Source organism: Dasypus novemcinctus, chromosome 25 (assembly GCF_030445035.2).
Source record: "Dasypus novemcinctus isolate mDasNov1 chromosome 25, mDasNov1.1.hap2, whole genome shotgun sequence".
Lineage (NCBI taxonomy): Eukaryota > Metazoa > Chordata > Mammalia > Cingulata > Dasypodidae > Dasypus > Dasypus novemcinctus.
This window is the reverse complement of record NC_080697.1, coordinates 48,639,723-48,660,976: the sequence shown is the minus strand read 5'-3', so window position 1 is coordinate 48,660,976 and position 21,254 is coordinate 48,639,723. Positions and strand designations below refer to the sequence as shown.

Here is a 21,254-nt window from a genome sequence, read left to right as displayed (position 1 = left end):
AGATCATCATGGAAATGCTTCAATCTCAACAAAACAAGGAAAGTGCTACACAAGAGATTTGAGCAATATACTGGGGGAAGAAGCCTCATCAGCGGTAAATCTTACTGAGTTGGGGGAAGCAAGATTTTTGCTGAAATGAAAGGACTGTGTATCTTATTCTATTGAAAAAGCTTTTCCCATTTGGGTTATGTAAAATATGTCTACTAACACAAGTGTATACAGTATTTGCCTCATATTATTTGTAAACCTTTAATCTGATACATTTTCTGACATTGAACAACCTTTTCCTTCCTGGAAAAACTGTACTTCTTGAGGAGTCATCACCATATTAAAATTATTAGTATTTGCATTTTATTTATTGTATAGACATATTTGTAATTACATCATAACTGTAATTTTCTAATATTGTATTTAATATTTTGTCATTGATTATAGCAAAGCTGATTTGTAATTTTTTTACCCCTTTTGCTGTCCTTGGCCTGTTTTGGTACCAAGAATATAGTATTCATAATATTGGCTGAGTAGCTCTCCTTTTTTTTTGTATTCCCTGGAATATTCTCTTTTCAGCCTTTTCTCTTTTTCTGTTTATAGTACTTTCTCTTCTTTCAGTTCCCCTGTCTCTCTCTTTATCTCTTTCCCAAAGAAGAATGGGAGATTTTAAAATTTTAATTAATTTTAATTAATTTATTTACTGTAATTGATTTGTTTAGTTTCTCAGTTTGTTCTTCAATAAATTTAATTTTTCTGAAAAATAGCCCATTTCATCTAGGTTTCAAAATTTATTGTCATGAAATTTTTCATTGTGTTATGATTTTAAAAATTCTATTCTGGGTTAAGTATTAATTTTTATTTCTAATAGTGATTTAAAAAATTTTTCTGATTTTTCTTGCTGGATGTTTGACTACTTTCAAAGAACTAGTTTTTTTTTGTTTTCCATTTTGATTAATTTTGCTTTAATCTTTATCATTTGCTTTCTTTTACTTTATTTAGTTTATTCTTTCTCTAGCCCATATTACTATATAATATTTGTTTTCTGTTTTCCTTTTGCTCCCCAATAAATACATTTATGGATTTTAAAAACTGCAATCCAAGTAATGTTTTAGCTGTATCCACCAGATTAGATGGAAATTTGTTAACACTAAAAATTTTATAATAGCCTTTGTGGCATCCTATTTAAGGAATCAATTATGGAGGAAGAGGTGTTTCTTTTGTCATTTGTTTGTTTCCAGATGTTTGAATATGTTTGCTTATGTTATGGTTTCTAATTTAATTGCATTGTGTTCAGAGCAAGTAGGTATATTTATTCTCTAAAAGTTTTGTGGTCAATTTTTATGTTTCAAGTTTGCTTGAATGTTTTTTCTATATTTGTTGATAGCTGAATTTTCTCTATAAATATCATATATTTGGCATTGTGTTGTTCAAGTCTCTCTTCAATGAGTTTTTTTCCTTTGCTTGAGCTACTTGTTTCAGAGAAAATATATGAAAATATACTGTGATTGTCCATTTGCCAATTACTCTTTTTTATTTTAGGTGATTCAATGCTATGTTATAAAAGGAATATTAATTCATGCTTGTTATATGTTCCTATTGAGTGTATTTGTAATACTATGAATTATTTTTCATTATACTTATGTTTACTAAACTTATTTGCTGAAATGGAATAGAATTGTACACCTTTATCTATTCAAGACAAGTCTGTGAATTATTTACATAAACATTCCAAAAAGTTATTTTTAATATTCAATAATTTATTAGACTTACAAAATATTTTTATTCTTTGCTCATTATTGTTTCTTGTATCCCATATATTCCTTCTGTGTTAATTTAAAATATATTTTAGTAACCTTTTAGGTATTAAAAAGGGTTGCATTTTTTATATCTAACAATATATTATTATACAATATTTGTTATTCTATCATGACATACGAAGTTATTTTCTTCATTACTTAGAAGCTATTATTTGACCATCTTCTTGCATATAATGTTGCTAATGAGAAATCTATTGTTGGTCTAATCACTGTTCTTTTGTAGATTACCTGGTTTTCTAGCCGTTAGTTTCAAGTGTTTCTTTTCATCACTGATGGTCTCCAATTTAATTATAATCTATTCCAGTTTGGATTTGTTTCCCCTTTCAGGCAATAGTTGAACATTTTTAGTCTGATGATAGACATTTTTCTGGATAAATCTCATCTATTTCTATTTCTCTCTCATTCTTTGGCATTTTTTCTTCTGGAATTCCTATTAGACATATCTTGGGCCTCTAGATTTTTCTTCCATACTCCTTAATTTCTTTTTCATGCTTTTTATTTATTAATCTTTCTGAGCTGTATTCTGATGAATAATTTGGAATTTTTCCCCAGATATATTTTGAATACACCCACTTATCTTGCTTAGTGTGTATATATATATTAAATTGCTGTGGCTATATTTTTAATATACTGATTTTCTAATTTTTATAAACAACTGTTCTTGATTCATATCTGCCCTCCTCATTATTTTAATCTTTTATTATGGATGTTACATCCATCTTTATTTTTTTGTGGAGATCCTAAACAGACTTATGTTAAAGTCATGTAATGATTGTTCTATTATTTGCATTGCATTTGCAGTGAATTTACCTTCTAGTTGGTGAGTTTGTTTCCCTTTCCACCTCTGGAGCATGAGTAATCACATATATGCAGGTTTAATTTTAAAAGAGAGATTAACCTTCATAACTTTCAATAACAAGTAGTAGCTCTAAACAACATCTAGCTTGTTCATGGTGCCACCAATTGTATGCCAGTCTCACCTGAACCCACCTTCCCCCTTCCATATGTTTTCCTACACATTTTGTTAGTAATATTAATCACTACAGTTTATTGTTTATCAGCTTGGTGCCAGGCTCTTACACATACCGAGCAATTTTTAGGAAAGTTCAACAGGAAGAAGCAGGTTTCTTCAAATTCAACTACATGAAACCCCCTTTCAGTCGTTCTGATGACTGCCTTTTTCTAAATAGCTTAGGGTTAACACTTCAAGAGTATTAATAAGGCAGGGGTTGAAAAGCTAAATGTCATGGGGGACAAATTGGTAAGGTAAATTTATGAAATGGTAAAATGACTTGGTTGGCCTTAAGACATAAGGCAGTTTTGATGTTGGAGTTTGATGCTGAAGCCTTAAGCTGGAGCACCAGGAAGTAAGCACACAGAGGAAAGAAAAGCCAGTCCCAGGAAGAGAGGAACACTGAGCTCAGAAAGAAGCAAGCCTTGGGAAGAAAGGAACACTGAACCCAAAGAGAAGCAAGCCCCGGGAAGAGAAGACTTGAGCCATGAGAAGAACACAGAGGAATAGAGATGGCTCCTTAGACAGCCAGAAACCCCAGGGAGAGAGACAGAGCCATTTGCCTGATTGTCTACAGCTGACCTTGTAGAGAGAGAAAAAGCCTAGAGAGTCTCATAGTCTACAGCTGACCTTGTGGAGAAACCAGAGGAGCTGAGCTCAGAGGAACCCAGAAAGCCTCAACCCTCACAGACGTCAGAAGCCATCTTACTCCAACACGTGGAAATAGACTTTGGTGAGGGAAGTAGCTTATGCCTTATGGCCTGGTATCTGTAAGCTCCTCCCCCATATAAATACCCTTTATAAAACCCAACAAATTTCTGGCATTTTGCACCAGCACCGCTTTGGCTGACTAATAGAGCAGTGGTTATCAAATTTTAGTCTGCACAGAAATGGCTGGAAGAGATGGCTGAAAATGTCCATTCAATGCCCTCACCACTCTGCCACCCCCCACTGAATCAGAATCTCTGGGCATGGTTCCCAGGGAACTGCAGTTCTATCAGGCCATTCTCAATCACATGATTTGTCAACACATAATGAAAAACTCTGAAAAGGGAGTGGTAAAAATCATGACTAACTGGATTTTCACAAGCTCCACAGATATTTATTTACATTAAAAAAAGTTAGATCTCTGCTGACTGAATTAAAAAATACATATTAAACAATGAACTTGTCACCTCTCTTAGTTATTAAGATTTACTGATTCATTCATAATTTTAAAACATGAATTTCACCCTTAAATTGTTTACATTTGTGGTAGACTAAACACATTTTTACTTTTTTGTGCCTTAAGTCATTTATATATATATTATTTAGTTAGTTATTTTAAATGAAAGAAGTTGTGTATTAACAACTATTATGCATAAAATACAGGATTCCCATCTACTACCCTATTATAAACATCTTGCATTGGTGTAGTACATTTGGTACAACTGATGAGAGCATATATTTATAATTATACTATTAACTATAGTCCATTATTTAACTTAGGGTTCACTGTTTGTGCAGGTCCATGGATTTTTAAATTTTATTTTATTCATTTATTCTGCCTTTCCCCCTTGTTATTTGCACTTCCTGTCTGCTCTCTGTCCCATTTGCTATGTGCTCTCTGTGTCTGCTTGTCTTTCTCTTCTTGTCTTCTCTTTAGGAGACACTGGGAACTGATCTTGGGACCTCTGATGTGGGAGAGAGGAACTCAATCACTTGAGCAACCTCAGCTCCGTGGTTTGTTGTGTTTCTCATTGTCTCTCTCCTCTTTGTTTCTTTTGTTGTGCCAGCTCATTGTGCGGGGCGGCTCACCCTCACTAGGAGGTCCTGGGAAATGAACCCAGGACCTCCCATATGGTAGACAGGAGCCCAATCGCTTGAGCCACATCTGCTTCCCTGTTCCATGGATTTTTTAAAATAAATTTATTCTAGAACCATATATACAACCTAATATTTCCCCCTTTTAACCATATTCAGATATATATATATTTGTGAGCTGTTAATTACATTCACAATGGTGTGCTACCATTACTACCTCCCATTACCAAAACATTCCCATTGTTTCAAATAGAAACTCTATACATTTTAACCCTTAACTCCCTATCCCTTATTCTGACCTCTCTACTGAGCCTATATTCTTTGTTCTGACTTATGAGTTTGCTTCTTCTAATAATTTCTTATCAGTGAGTTCATAAAATATTTGTCCTTTTGTGTCATGATGTCTTCAATATCCATGATGTTGCATACATCAGGACTTCATTCCTTCTTATAGTTGAATAATATTCCATTGTATGAATATACCACATTTTGTTTATCCGTTAATTGGTGGATGGACATTTGGGTTGCTATTATCTTTTGGCAATTGTGAATAATGCCACTATAACATCAGTGTGCAAATATCTGTTCGAGCCCCTGCTTTCAATTCTTTTGGGAATATACCCAGAGATGGGATTGTCAGGTCATAAGGTAATTCTGTACTCAATTTTCTAAGGAACTGTCAAAATGTCTTCCACAGCAGCAGCAGCATTTTACATTCCCACCAATGAATCTGTGTCCTGTTCTTGGAATTGTGCATTGTTTTTAAATAGTAGCCATTCTAGTAGGATTTAAAATATCATTTATTTTGATGTGTTATAAATGAAGTCAATAGTCATAAATACAATGTTGTTTGCAGGATATAACTCCCCAGATTCTGAATGCTGGCAAGGGGGTGACTTACATTGAAAGAGGAGGCATATGGAAATCCTTGCATGCCCTTTGTCTTATGCCTAAAGGATACCTGACCTGTGCTGCTCAAATGTTTCATCTAATTTTCCCTATTCATTGTTTCCTAGGTAGTATTTGAAATTATCTTGCCTATGGTAGGTGATTCTTTATAAGTATATAGTTTCTTGATTTCTTATTATATATACTACTCTATATTAGAATAAGTTCTCTACATTTCTTATCTTAATAAAATATGCAATAGTGGATCATCAGAAAATGAGATAGTCCTCAAAAGGGATCTTACTATATGAACAGTGATACTTTAAACCAAGGAATCAAAAATTCCAGAATTCAAAATATTTGAGACTATAATAATACTAAAAAATATATAAAGAAAAAAACAAAGGAAAATTCTTCTTGGCAGTTGAATGCTAGCTAGTACATGTATAAGAAATGGTTCAATTAGAAAATTCCCATTTTGATAAACCAATATAATAACTGGCTCAGGAAAAGATTTTTATGAAAGTTGCTGGCTATTGGGATATTTACATAGAGTTGAACTCTTACCTTACAAATTATTTACTAATCTTTCAGGGAAATATATACCTTTATAATGGAGTAAATTGACAACTTATCACATTAACTCCTTATCTATGTGATAAAAGTTATCACTAATGGAATAAACTGTCATTATGTGCCTCACAATGTGGTCCAATTTAATACACAATATCCCCTAAGAAGTATTCTTGCCAAAATTGTTTAACCTGCATCTAATCTAGACATAGTTTTCTGTTTAGAGAAAATGTAGGGAATAGAGGAAGCAGATTTTGAAACTGGCTTGGATTCTTCAAAATGACGAAGTCCATGACAAAAAAATTCAGTGTTTAAAGAGAAAGAAGTGAAAATACTATCAAATGCAAACACATGAACCTTGGGTAACTCCTGGTATTAAAAATAAAATATAAAATTAAAAATGTTATAAGAGACATTCTTAGAAGAACAGGGGAAACTGCAATATTGATGAATATTAAATAATATAATGGAATTGCTGTCAATTATTTTCTGTGTTGTGGTGTTATGCTTATGTAGGAAGATGTGCTAATTCATAGGAGAATCACAATGAAGAATTTAGAATTTAGTGGATGCGTACATCTTCTAAGTGTTCAGCAAAAAATATGAGAGAGAGAGAGGGGAAGCAAATATATCAAAATGTTGAATCTAGGTGATAGGTATACAGGTGTTCATTCCTCCACCTTCATTGAATTCTGTATATTTTCATAATAAAAATTTGGGAAAGTTCTCAGTGGGAAGAGTCTTAGAAATAATCCGTCACTCCACCATATATGTTCGCTGCCTTGCTGACTTGCTAGAGGCCTTGCATTTTGGATGCTTTATTCTCTCCATTGGCTTGCTCCTGGCTTCATTTCTTTCTCCATTTATCTTCATTTCCAAGGGCCATCATCTTAAACATTTTGATAAAAATATTCCCAAACATCATTGCCTCACTATCCTTCCATTGCTCCTGCTTGGAAAAACCTCAACTCTGGGTAACTGTTGAGCACTACCCATGTGCCTCTACAGATTTCCTCACCAGGCATCTCCTCAGGCAACCTCAGTAGGTCTCTGCCCTAACTGATGATCCTTCCAGGTCTTCTTACTTATTACCATCTCAGCTTTCCATAGCAGTTACTGTAATCCTTCTTCATTCTCCTCAACCCTTGGATTCTGTGATGGTTAGGCTAATGTGTCAACTCAGCCAGATAATTGTGCCCAGTTGTTTGGTCAAGCAAGCCCTGGGCTAATTGTAATCCAAGGGCATTTCATGGACTTTAATTATCAGTGAGTTGATTGTATAGATGGTTGGTTACATTTACAACCAACTAAGGAAACCGCTGTCAGCAAATGAGTGACATCTCATCCAAGGGTTGAAGGTCTTAAAAGGGGAAGTGATTTCAGCATTCAGAAAGAGAATTTCCATCTCTACTTCAGATAGTCAGCATCTCCTGGGAACTCATCAGGGACCTTGATGGAGCCCCTGGTTTGCATCCTGCCTTATAGAATTTGGACTTGAGCATCCCCACAGTCACGTGAGAGAGTTTTATAAAATCTTATACTATTTATGGATATCTCCTGTCGGTTCAGTTTCCCTAGAGAACCCTGACTAATACAGATTCCTTTTCCTCTAATTCTTCGAAGGTAAACTTGCCTAAAGAATTTATGAACTATTTTCTCCAGGAAGTCTCCCCCAACATTGCAAGGATTTAGACAGCGCTGTTTGGTATTTCCACAGCACCGTGTGGTTCTCTTGTAACAGCATTTACCACACTGCACTATAACTACCCATTTACTTCTCTGAATCCTCCACCAGAGTATAAACTCCATGAGGGCTGCAATTATGTCCAGCACCTCAAGTGCTGACTGGCACACAGAGGATCATCAACAAATGTTTAATGAGTGGAATAATTTGGTCCAGTCTGCAGCCAGTGCCTGGCCCTTCTTTTCAGCTTTCTTGAGAAGAAATGACTCTCCTCTGTTTGAACAGTGCCAGCAACAAGGAACTTACTAAATCCTGAGGCAGCTCATTCCATTTTCAAGTAGCTCATTTCCATTTTGCAACCAAATCAGCTTACTCAAACCTTTCAATCACTTGACCTCCTTTTGCTCTCTAAAGCAATACAAAGTAAATCCTTTAGCAGTTCTAATATTTGAAGACAATTTCTGGGCTAAACCTTCCCTATTCTTTTAGGCTTTCCTTAGTTGACAATGAAACAAGTCCTCTTACAGCTCTGGCTGTTTTCAATCTCCAGGCATTCTTTGAATACCTAATAAATATTTACTGTACACACCCACAGTGCTAGGCAGTGAATGTACACTAACCAACACCCACCAGCCATTAAAGAGAGCCATTTAGAGAGTGAGCCAATGCCTCAAGATTCACCTGTTGTATTGGCCTTTCTACCACCACAGTCCCTCCTCCCCCCTTTTTTCCTAAGATTTATTCCCTGCCCCCCCAGTTGTCTGCTTTCTGTGTCCATTCGCTGTGTGTTCTTCTGGGACCGCTTCTAATCTTATCAGTGGCACCAGGAATCTGTGTTTCTTTTTGTTGCGTCATCTTGCTGTGTCAGCTCTCCGTGTGTGCGGCGCCATTCCTGGGCAGGCTGCACTTTCTTTTGTGCTGGGCGGCTCTCCTTACAGGGGCGCACTCCTTGCGAGTGGGGCTCCCCTACTCTGGGGGACACCCATGCGTGGCATGGCACTCCTTGTGCGCATCAGCACTGCACATGGGCCAGCTGCACATGGGTCAAGGAGGCCCAGGGTTTGAACTGCAGACCTCCCATGTGGTAGACGGGTGCCCTAACCACTGGGCCAAGTCCGCTTTCCCTCCCCCCCCTTTTTAAAGAAAGCCTTTTTCAAATACTCTTCTGCCTTGATGGAACAAAAATATAGACGCATTATATGTTAAGTCTACAAAAACAGAGGCCAGGTTCCTCTGGCATTATTTGTTCTTAGTGAACCCATGATTAGTCATAGAAATCACCACTTTTCTTTCCATAAACCTTGTCTTTAAGAATATAAATGCATAATTTTGCCTGTGGGAACTGTGAATTTCACCATACATAATTAATTGATGGAATCTACTTATTTCCTGCTTCATTTCTACTTTGAAAATCAGGATAGTGTTTTTTTTCCTACACCTGGTCTTCTGGCATCTTTTCCATTTTCCATAACTCCTCAAAAATAATGCCAGTGTTTTAGAGATCTTATCTACAAGTTCTTTTCCTTCCCTGGGATGGAATGCATCTGAAACTGGAGATTTAAACTAATTTAGTACAATTATGTTCTCATATTATCTCTTTACGGATCTGAGATTTCAATTTTCTCTTGCAAATATATCTTCTACCCTTTCTGTCAGAAGATCATTCTTCTTGACAGAGAAAATGGATTCAAAAGAGATCTTGAATAGATCTGCTTTTTCTTTGTCATCCATCAACAATAGTGGCAGGCTTAAACCTTTGTTCTTCTTGTCTTCTTGCTTCGAACATAACTAAATCCAGCAAAAGGTGTTAGCTTGAGTCTCCTCTTTGTGCACCACCATTATTCAAGCCTAGCCTGTCTCGTCTTAATGGGATGTTTCTGCCAAAAGTTCACTACTATGAAAGACCTGGAAGCCTTTAGGAAAAAAGGTCAAGAAACACTTGAGGTTAAGAACAAGAAAGCTTGTTACAAAGTTTCATGTGGGAAGGGGTGGTGCTGGTTGGAGGTACCAATGATTCTGATTACAGCATTGTTGGTGTCAGTATGATTTGTTCCTTAGGTTTGACTGTCCAGGAATTATCACTTGAATCCCAAGGAAAGGAGGGGCATAAGAATAAAACGAAAAGGAGCTATTTCCATATCATCTCTCTCTTAAGGGGTATAAGACAGAATGTGGAGAGAGACTTTCTTTCACCACTGTCAGTGAACATGGCATGGCTTTGGCACACTGGGGGCTCAGAGAACAGAGCATGGCAGGGGTGTGTCAAGGCCTCCTCCCTGGAAGGTGCTGCCTGCTCCCATCGCAGTGGTGGAGCAGCAGTTCCAGGCACAGTGGCCTCAGTAGAAGCAGGGTTGGTGCCGGGGCTTTGGAGTGACCAAGGAGCCCTGTGTCCTACACTTGGTGTGTCTTTCCTGCCTAGTGGCTACCTGCCATTAGGAAACCCCATGTAGGAGTAGTCATCATACATGTCTTGTAGGAATATCCTCAGTAGTAAATGGGATAATGAATACAACTTTACATACATGGTTAATATTTGATACTACTACTTTTATTTCACATACACACACATATAAACTCATGTATTTACTTATACTTGCTTCCTTTGCCATTAATCTCTATTCTGGATTTTTGCAAACTTTGGTCTCTTCAATCTCCAGAAATGTAATTTTCATAATATTCCCAACTTATATGAAATAAATGAGGGTTTTCCCCCAAGAGAATATTATAGATTTATAGTAAGCCTGAGCACATGCCATAAAACTGCATCTGCACTTTAAAACTTTGTTGGTCTATATTTTAATGTGGTGTGGATTGCTCAGGTGTTATCATCCTGGGAGTCTCAGAATTTGATGTTGATTGATGAATTGCAGTCAAAACTTTGTTCAAAATACAGCTGGCAGATTCTAATGCATGCAAAAACATATACATGTTTTCCAGTTTAAAAAGCACTAGATACAAAATCAAAGAAGAAATGGCAGGCTGTGTTTACAGATTATAACCCCCTTATACATAAGACAGAAAAAGAGCATGATGTTAAAGCTGTCTTTCTGGAAATACGAATTAGGTTTCCTATTTATTAACTATAACATTCAAATATCTGAAATGAATACTTTGGTTAAGTAGTGTATTATCTATTTGTCACTTTTTGAAGTGATTTAAATTTTCTCTAGTGTATTATTCTGAGTTGAAAAGATTATAACACATCTTGCATCCTCCTCAGAGGATTCAAAACCCTTAAGACAAGGATCCTTCACCTTGGGAAGCTTAAATTCAGTGTAGTCTTAAGGAGAAGACACTTGAACAAGTAAAATACAAGATATAAAATATCAGTGCTAGTGCTAAAGTGGCTTGGGAGATGAAGACCAAAAATGATTGAATAGACTGGGAAGTTTTATGGTAACTATACCTATAGGTCTAAAGCTAGATCAGTTACAGAATTTCAAGTAAGGTGTATGTGGGGAAAGCAGATTTAATAAGATGAATGAAGAACCAAAGCAAAGAAGCACATGGTATGTTTGGGAAATAGCAAGAGGCTTTATTTGGTTAGAGTGAAGAGTATTTGGGGGAAAGAGAATGACATTGAAATGAAAAGTTGAGCCCAGATGCAGGAAAGCTTTGACTTCCAGGCTTAGGTACCTATGTCAAATCCAGAATACAATATTTTTTTATATTATGGATATAATATAGATATTTTGAGCATTTTTGAGTATGTTAGTGACATGCATGAAGTTATAGCTCAGGAAATGTCACTTAGAATAAATTGGAATAGGAAAATATTCTAAATGGTGATATGAGTTGGGATGCTAATACGATAGTGAAGGGGAAAGAAAGAAAACAATGTTAACTAGAATAGATTTTTAAAACAAGTACATTTATCTAAAACACTGAGAAAGTAGACTTGTTAACTCATTGGATTTGGGGCCCAAGAGAGAAAGAAATCAACACTAACTGTGATCTCGGGCTGACTGGAGAAACAATTACTTTTCAAAACATGCCAGAAATAAATCCATTCACATTCACTGGCTTTTTTTCCCCTGTGACCTGAGAATATATTCTATAAGTTAATCATTTTTAGGTTTAAGAACATTTAAAGTGAGGTTATATAAGTTTTTCTCTTTTTTTTGAGGCCACATAATTTAACTGATGACTTAGTTCTAACATTCTGAATATCCATTCCTTAAATATTCAGTGGTGTTGACTGTTACACAATATTTCTGTTTGATCAACTATAGTGGCTTGGAGTTATGTTCTCCAGAAAAACATGTTCTTAAACTGAATACATTCCTGTAGGTGTGAGCCCTTTGTAAATAGAACATTTTGAAGAGGTTGTTTCAGTTAAGGTGGGCTCCCCTCCTCTGTCAGGATGGGTCTTAATCCAATTATTGGAGTCTTTTATAAGTAGAATGAAATTCAGACACATGGAGAGAAAGTCACAGGGAAAGCAGCCAGAAGCTGGAAGTCAATGGAATAGAGAAGTCAGGAAAGGCCACCAAGTGCATTGCCATGCGACAGAAAAGTCAAGGATCGAAGATTGCCAGCAGCCAGCTCCAGAATATCATACTCTCCTAGGAGAAAGCATCGCCTCGATAACCCCCTGATTTTGGACTTCTCCTAGCTTAAAACCGAAAGCTAATACATTCCCTTCATTTAAGTCAACCCATTGCATGGTATTTGCTTTAGCAGCCAGGAACCTAAAATACCAACCAAAATCAAGGTCTGTGAAAATGATTTTCAAGAATACTGTATATGTGGCAACACTGCATTACTGTATTACTTGAGATACCTTTTCAGTGGTGGAGCAAGAGTTAGATTCTTCTCAATAATGAGATTACACTATTCTTGAGGGCACCTAATTCTCTACTTCTTCATGTCTGAAACTTGACTGAAGATATAGGCTGAATTCCAGGAACACTTTTATTCATGTTAGATAAATGTAGCTATGTTTTGAAAATATATTTCATCAAATCAAAAGGCTCTTGGTACTGTAGCTTATGTGTTGTAAACCTCTGAATTCTCGCCAGTAAAGATGAGGCAGTAATTGAATCCTTCAAATAAATTAGCTGTATTTGTGAAGACATTGATCAATTTCTTTGAAATCATTCCAGTATCTTCAGTAATCTGTTCAAAGAATTTGTTGGACTTCTCCTCACTGAGTTATTCCAGAAGGCAAGGCTGCTCCACTGAACTAGTAGAAGCAACTAACTAAGCCAACATCCTTCACAACCTTGCTATTTTATCCTACTTTGCATTTTCTTTCCTCTTTTCTGCCCTCTTCCTTTTTGCCCTCTTTTCATTCCTTTCTGTTTCTTACTTCCTCTAAGTATTCTTATCTTATCTGTAGTTCATCTACTGCAATGACCTTGTGCAGGGACCACCTGTTAGCTCCATTAAAAGCACTTTTATGACACCAAACCTTCAAATTAGAAGACCAAAAAGAATTGAAGTTGGAGAGAAACAAGTTTTGATTAAAGTATATGAGCCTCAGATTCTCTAGTGTAAAACCAGTGATAATAATACTTGCTTCAATTTTTTTTTGGTAAAAATTTATTGCGATAAATGTACATAGCATTTGCATTTAGGACATTATAAGTGTTTAACAAAAATCATACTAGTTTCTTTCCCCTGCCCCTTGATGGTTTTCTTCAGTTGAACACCCGGGTGAGGACCGGGGTGGGGAGAAAATGGACTCTGTGGCATAAACAGTGTTGATTTTGATTCTCCACTTGGATCATGGTCTAACAATCAAAGCACAGTCTCTGGAGCCCTAAGGCATTAGTGACTTGGGGCTTTCTAACTAAGTAAACCTATTACTTGGAATGGAAGTACATTCTTTATAACTTCAGTAAGCATTTATGCTAACAGGTTTTATGTAGAGAATGGAATTATGTTCATACATTGGAATAAATGCCTGAAGACAGACAGGAAGTGTGGAAAGTGAAGCTGAGGTTGGTTGTTCTTGCAATTGATTTCTACTGCCAGAAATGCTCCTATTATAAAATCATCCAACTGGGAGGCTACCAAGCTTAATGCTAATATATGTATTATGCTGCCTGATAGATGCTTTGATAAAGTGCAATGCTGTTTGTTTCAATATGGATATTTTAATAAAAACAGTTAAATGCAGAGATAGAAGACCTCTCAAGTGTTCCCTCTAGCAGCTGTTTGACCTTGGGTGGATTATTCAGTCTTGTTGAGACTCTGGTTTCCTGATCTATAAAATGGAAGTAATAAAATCGGATTCTACTACTTCACAGGTTCTGAGGTTCAGATACATTTATTTAAGGGCTTAATATATCATACACATATAAATTGTATTATAACTTCATTGAAGATTTTTGAAACTTCACTAACAGAAAATATGCAATTAGAAAAAAACTTTGAATGCTACACTAATTATTAGAGATCACCCATGAAGGCCATGAGAAGAAGGTAAGAAATGCCGTGCTAGGTTGAATTAATAACCATTCTGTATTTGACACTGGCTTCAAGGACTAATTTAGGGGACAATATGGCTGACATCCAAAGTGGGAATTTAAAACAGTTTGAAAAGTATTACTAGCATCCACATTTTAGTTTCCTAGGCTGTTCAAGCAAATACAATGAAATGGGTCAGATTAAGCAACGGATATTTATTCGCTCATGGTTTGAGACTGGGAAAATATACAAATCAAGTTGCCATCAAAGTAGTGTTGTCTTCACAAAGAGTGGCATGCTGGGGCTGGCTGCTGGTGATCTTTGGTCTTATGGGAAGGCACATAGCAGCATTTCCTGGTCTCTCCCTTCTCTTCAGGGTTTTGTTGAAGTTCAGCTTCTTATTTCCTTGGGGCTTTCTCTCTCTCTGTCTTAATATCATTCTTATTATAAAGGATTAATAACCCTCCTGATTGAGGTGGGCCACACCTTAACTAAAGTAGCCTCATCAAAAGGTCCTACTTACAATGGCTTCATACCCACAGGAATGGATAAAGTTTAAGAACAAATTTTTCTAGGGTACATATAGAACTTCAAACTACCACAATTTTTAACTTACATTATGAAGTAGCCAATATATTTCTACCATCTAAAAACCTCTCAAACTGTTTTTGCATTTATTTGCATTTTCAATCCATATCACATTGGCAGGGATAGTCAGTTTTAACCACCATCACCATCACCCTTTCCCAACCTATGTTTTAAAAAATGTATATATAATCCTGAAATTACCTCCCTAACACATAAAGGAATACTACAAGAGAAAGCCATAATGAACAAATTAGAAATGAAAGTATCATAAGGTCAAATTTTGTCTGCCCAAAGGTAAGTGCTTAAAAACTGAAGTTATAGATGATGTTCAGATAAGCATAGCATAGTTCCCCCATGCATATATATACATGCATGCTTGCACATACCCATATAAAGCCACAGCCAAATATGGAAAAACTGAAATATACTGACCAAGGCTTGTTATACTTACTTCACAAATTGTATGACAGCTTTGTGTCAAGACATGCTGAGGGCAAAAGCCTCTTAATCTTGAATGGACAATGAAAATCCTGAGAAGGCAGCTAGCCATGCAACAAAGTTCATTCAAACATCTTACTTCTACTGCACTCTCTATTTCTAGTTTTAATTCTTGACTGTTCTCTCTATCTCCTAGCCTGATTTTCCCACAGCAAATGTGATACTCTTCTTGTCTTCCAAACTTGGCAGGCTTCATGGGCTCTGGACCTGGCTTTAATCTTGGAATTAGAATTTTTAATTGGCCTGTGTGGCAGTTTGATATTATTTATGAACTCCAAAAAGTGGTATTGATTATGTCTGTAAACTGATCAATTTCTCTTGGGCATGATACCATTTGAATGTATTAGATTCAGTTGAGATGTCTGATTAAATTATGATAAGATTAGGGCTTTGATCCAACCATGTTATTAGAGTGTGATTCAGCATTGATTCCCAGTTCCCTTGGGCTGATAAAACAGACTCTCACATGGAAGTAGACACAAAGGAGAACAGAGAGGAATAGAGACAACTCAAAAGACATGGCAGAGGCCCCAGGAAGAAAGATGAGCCTGATTGTCTACAGTTGACCTTGTGAAGAGGACAGAGCAGCTGAGCCCAGAAAGAAACAAGCTCCAGGGAGAGAGACAAGCCTAATGCCAGCCTACCACTGAAATCAGAAGAAGCTGGGACCACTGAACCTTAATAGGAAAGAAGGCTGAACCCTTACAGACATTGTCCTCCATCTTGCATCAACATGTGGCAACAGAGTTTGTTAAGGAAGTAACTTTGAATTGGATTATTTAGGGCCTTGTGACTGTAAGCTTCTACCCCAAATAAATACTCTTTATAAAAGCCAACAGATTTCTGGCACTTTGCATCAGCACCCCATTGGCTGACTAATACAGCCTGAAATGGTTCTCAGTGACTCTTCATGACCTCAGTCTTCAGTTTCTTTGGTTTCAGTGGCTAGGCTCATGTGTGAATCTGGCCAGGTAATGGTGTCTGGTAGTTTGGTCAAGTAAGCACTAGTGTAATTGTTACTGAGAGGACATTTCATAGACTTAAGATATTAGTAAGTTGGTTGCATCTATTTTTGCTAACATCTACAATCAACTGAGGAGATTGCATTCAATCTCACCCAATCCTTAAAAGGAGAAGTAATGTCAGAAGAGGCAGAATTTACATCTTTACTTCAGCCAGGTGGCTCTTCCTCAGGAATTCATCAAGGACCTTCACTGAAGTTCCTGGACTGTAGCCTGCCCAATAGATTTTGGACTTGTAAGACTATCTTATAAAAGCCCATAATATTTACAGATACCTCCTGTATTTCCCTAAAGATCCCTGTCCCTGACTAATACAGCTTGGTACCAGCAGTGGTTCTTGAGAAACGGAATCTAAAAATGGGATTTCTGAATTGGCTCTGGGGTTTTTGCAATTGATTCTCAATTCTGACTAGATTCAAAGGCACTAATGACTCTATTCCAATGATCAAGGTGGTGTGAGTTGGCAATATAAATAATTATAAATATAAATAAATATATTTATAAATAAACAGAAATAGAAATATGCAAATATAGTTCTAGATATGACTACACACACACTTATAAGAGGCAAGGCTCTGGATAAGAGTGTTTTTGACATCTTCAAAGAAGTTTTTTTTGGAATTAAAAGGCAAAATGATGTTGACTGGTTGTTCCTAAATATACTGGATACATATATATTTTTTTAAAAATGGATGAGCTGAAGGCTTCAGATTTGCCACATAAGCTCAATATGAAGGATGTAAAAGTTTCTATGTACCTTGAAATAAAATTGTGTTTAGTGTAGCCACAAAATTGAGTTCTCTGAAAACCAGAGTCCAAGTCTCATTATACAAATAGCAGCATTATGATGGAAACTAAAATCTCAGCCTTGCAGGGCGTCTGCTATTAAAGTGAGGGCATTGGTTGGAAAGGAATAGGATCCTGAAAAATCCTGAAAATTGGAATGTAGACGTATGGGTTCATAATGATGGCAATGGGGACACTGAAATCCTAAATTCTGCTGGGTCTTTGCCAGATAGACCTGTAATGGACTGTCCTGAGGAAACGGCTTCCCAACATCCAATCTGCCTTAAGGAGTCTGCATTCAACCTCTACCTAAAGAGATTAATTATTTCACCAGATGAAACTGCAAAGGAATGCCTGGAGGTAACTGGTTTGCAAGAGACTTCTAATTCTTCTTGTTACCCACCTCTACCACCCCTCTTTGATTCCAGACCTATACCTAAAGTCACAACAGGCCCAAAGTCAGGATCAGGGTGTTACCCATGTGGAAGTATGCTATAGTCCAAAAGAACTGCATGAGTATACCAATTTATATAGACAGAAATCAAGGGAATATGTGTGGGAATGAATATTAATGGTATGGGATAATGGTGGAAGGAATACAAAGTTGAATCAGCTGAATTTACTGATATGGACAGATACTAATTGCTAAATTATTACTAAGCAGAGATTCTAGATCCATTGTTGTAGCTTGAGGGGTTAGAAAGGGCTCTAACAGTTTGTTCAGGTTGCTGGCTGAAACATGGACCAAAATATGGTTAGCATTACCTGAGGTGGAAGTGCCAGAACTGCCCTGGTATACGGCAGATGAGGGGATCCAAAGGCTTAGAGAGATTGGAATATTAGAGTGGATGTATCATATAAGGCCTGCTCACCCACCCCAGGAATGTCCAGAGGATACAACTTTCACCAGGACTGTGAGGAATACACTTGTGAGACTAACTCCATCTTACCTGAAGACCTCGGTAATTGCTCTTCTCTGTAGGTCATATATTACCTGCTGTCACTGAACTGGGATCCTTAAACACAATGAAAATGATCTGATCCTAGGTTGCCAGAAGCCAGTGGCAGCACTTATTCACCAAAGACAGGGTGGGCTTGGCTAACACAATGCACAGCAGACTCAAAACAGTAGTGAAAATACTCTGAGTTACAGAAACCTGACATTGGCTGTTAGACAATGTCCTTGGAGCCACTCAGGAAATTTCTGTAAGTGTGAACCCATTGTATGTGGACCTTTTGATTTAAATTGCTTCAGATAAGGGCCTTTGTTTAGATTGTGGCTCCCAGGGTAGGTCTAATCCTCTTTCTGGAGTCCTTTATAAATGGAGGAATGAAAAAGCCACAAATACAGAATAAAACTGCAGAGACAGAGAAGAAACCAGAAGCTGGAATCAACAGAACACAAAGGCTGAGAGGAAGCCACTTTAGCCTGAAGCTGAAGAAGACAAGAGTGAGAGAGAGAGAGAGAGATAAGCCATATATACCTGATTACCCAGGGCTGCAGCTTGGTGACACAGCATCTCTTATGATGCCTTGATTTGTATACTTTCATGTCCTCAGAACTGTAAGCTTTTAACCTAATATAATCCCAATACAAAATCCAACACATTTCTAGTATTGCTCCCAGCATCTTTTAGCAAACTGAAATAGAAATTTGTACTGGGAGTGGGGTACAAACTGAGGCAGACACACAAAGAATATTAACTATTGAAAAAGCCTTATTCTCAGTTGCATGTTCAGGGTACTGCACCAGGGCACCAACCACACCATTTCAATAACACTGAGAAATTACATATTACACTATCCACCCATTTGCGAGCCTTGGTTCCTTCTCCAACTCCATCTTCCCTAGTGTAAATTCATTTCTCTTAGTTGTCTCTCAACAGACAAATCTCTTCCATCCTGAATATTTTAATTTTCTTTCTCTTGACTGGCTCTATCTCTAACTTTATAGAACTTTGAAAGATCATTGTTTCCCAGTACAAGTGACATGAAGATAAGGCTTTATCTTCAAATATGTCACCAATTACTCATTTCATAATTTAATTGTTTTCTTTTGGATTATTTTAATTATTTCTTATTTGTTTTAAATCACAGCATCATATTGGTTGGTGCCTTCAGGAAACAGTTTCTTACATTTTCAAGGTTCTCTTGGATAAAATGATAAATAAGAGGTCGTCATTTAGTAAGCATGTAGTTGATATTATACCTCTGTAAATGCATTTAATAAGTGTATTTCCTTATGCTATCCCCTTCCTGAGGCTCATCTGACACATGTCTGTCCACCAAATAGCCTTGTGAGAATTTCACACAATCAATCTCCATGATCTTGTCACTGCACAATTCAAAAGAACTTCATATTTGGAGACTTGTGGTGTCTTCCTCATTGAAGATAATTTATCAAAGATATATAGCTAATCCAATAACTGAGACTTTTATTCCCTTTGACATCATGTCTCTATTCAAAATGGGTCTTCAAAAAGTTATTTCTTGATTTTAAGGCAGTAATTTTTCTGTCATGAAAAACTTTTTTCATTTCCATCAAAACTCTATATTTCACAGCTTTTGTGTGAAATAGCCAACGGTTTTTGATAATCTAAACAAATTGTGCATAGTAATTTCCCTTGTCCTTGAATTTATTTGATTCATCTTGAAAAATCTTTTCTTTAATGATAGTTCAGGATTGAAACTATATTCTAAACATAATCATTCATTCCTTCATTTTATCATATATATCCACCCATTTATCCATCCTTCCATCCTTCCATTTCTTCTATGAGTAGTTAACAGTACAGGTATTGAATTAGGCAAAGAGGACACAAAGATAAAGAAGACATATCATTACTATGAAAGTCGCTGCTGAGCAAAAAAGCCACACAGGCAAACAGATAACAGTTTGGTAAAATCTCTAACAGAAATCTGCAAGCAGTCTAATAGGAACACAAAGAAGGGAGCAACTAACTCTACTCAGGAAACTTTCACAGAGGAGGGACAATTCTGAGTTTGGGTATTGAGGATTTTTCCCAGGTGAGGGATTCCAGAGAAAGTCAACCGCATGTGAAAAGGCATTGCATGTTCAGGAGATGGCACACAGATCTGTGTGTTTGAAACACAGGATATCAGAAAGGAAATGCCGTGAAGCTGGAAGGATTTAATAGAGTCAAAATGGTAATAATAACTAAAAAGAGCTTACAGGTATTGAGTTCTTACTTTGTGCCCAAGAACAGTACTAGGATGCAATAAATGGATTGAATCGTTTTATCTTCACAAAGATCCCTAAGAGGTAGGTTCAATTATTATCACCACTGTTCAGATTAGGACACTGAAACAGAAAGAAGTAACTTACCCAGATTCTTATGGCTAGTAAGGTCAAAAATTGCCAAGGACATGAAGCGCCAACCTAAAACATTTTTACTTTATTCTAAAGGTTAAAGAGCAGCAGTGAGAATTTTTAAGCACTGAATTCAAGCGATCAGTTATGTGCATCAGAAATGTAACATGTCATTCAGAGGAAAGCAGACTGAGAGCCATGGAAATAGATGGGAGTGCCTAGGCAGAGTGAGGTGAGAAGAGATCTAGAACCCTCCAGAACTTCTACATCTATGAGAACAACTCAACAGTTATGGAAGAAACAAAGCAATCACAAGAGGGAAGGTTAAAAGAGAATGGTGTGCCAGACAGCAAGGGAGGATGCAGCTTGAAGGACAAACTGAGAAACTCCATTGCATCAGGTAAACTGACAGTTGTTCTTGTCAATTAGAAGGTGCTTTGAGACTGGGAGAAGAGGTGAAGTGGAGGGGTAGGGATGACAGCTGGATGACGTGGGTTTAAAAGTGAATGCAGGTGAGGGAGGCATCAAATGCAGATAAATCTTAAAGAGGCTTGGTGGTAGTAGGACTAAAGAAAGAGTGCTAACGCAGAAGGGAAACAAGATCATGCAGAATGAATTATATCATATTGCTGTAATCGGGAATCATGGCCCATTTTTCTAATAGTTTCTGGATCTCCTGCAGCATCCTCATTGTTGCTTTCAAGGTTTTAGGAACATATTACTGAAAGCAGACAGCGCTATTGCTGTACACACAACCACATCCTGGTGTCATACTTACATGGACAAACAGGTGCATGTAGCACAAATTAGAGAAATGTGCCAAATGGGTTATGAGTACAGAGTCCAC

General features: G+C 36.9%; 1 protein-coding gene across 6 annotated transcripts in view; it reads right to left on the bottom strand.

The window, feature by feature from the left end:
• The window catches only part of DLGAP2 (DLG associated protein 2), a 1,108,217-nt gene that overhangs the window by 337,616 nt on the left and 749,347 nt on the right, over nucleotides 1-21,254 (bottom strand). The window lies entirely within an intron of this gene.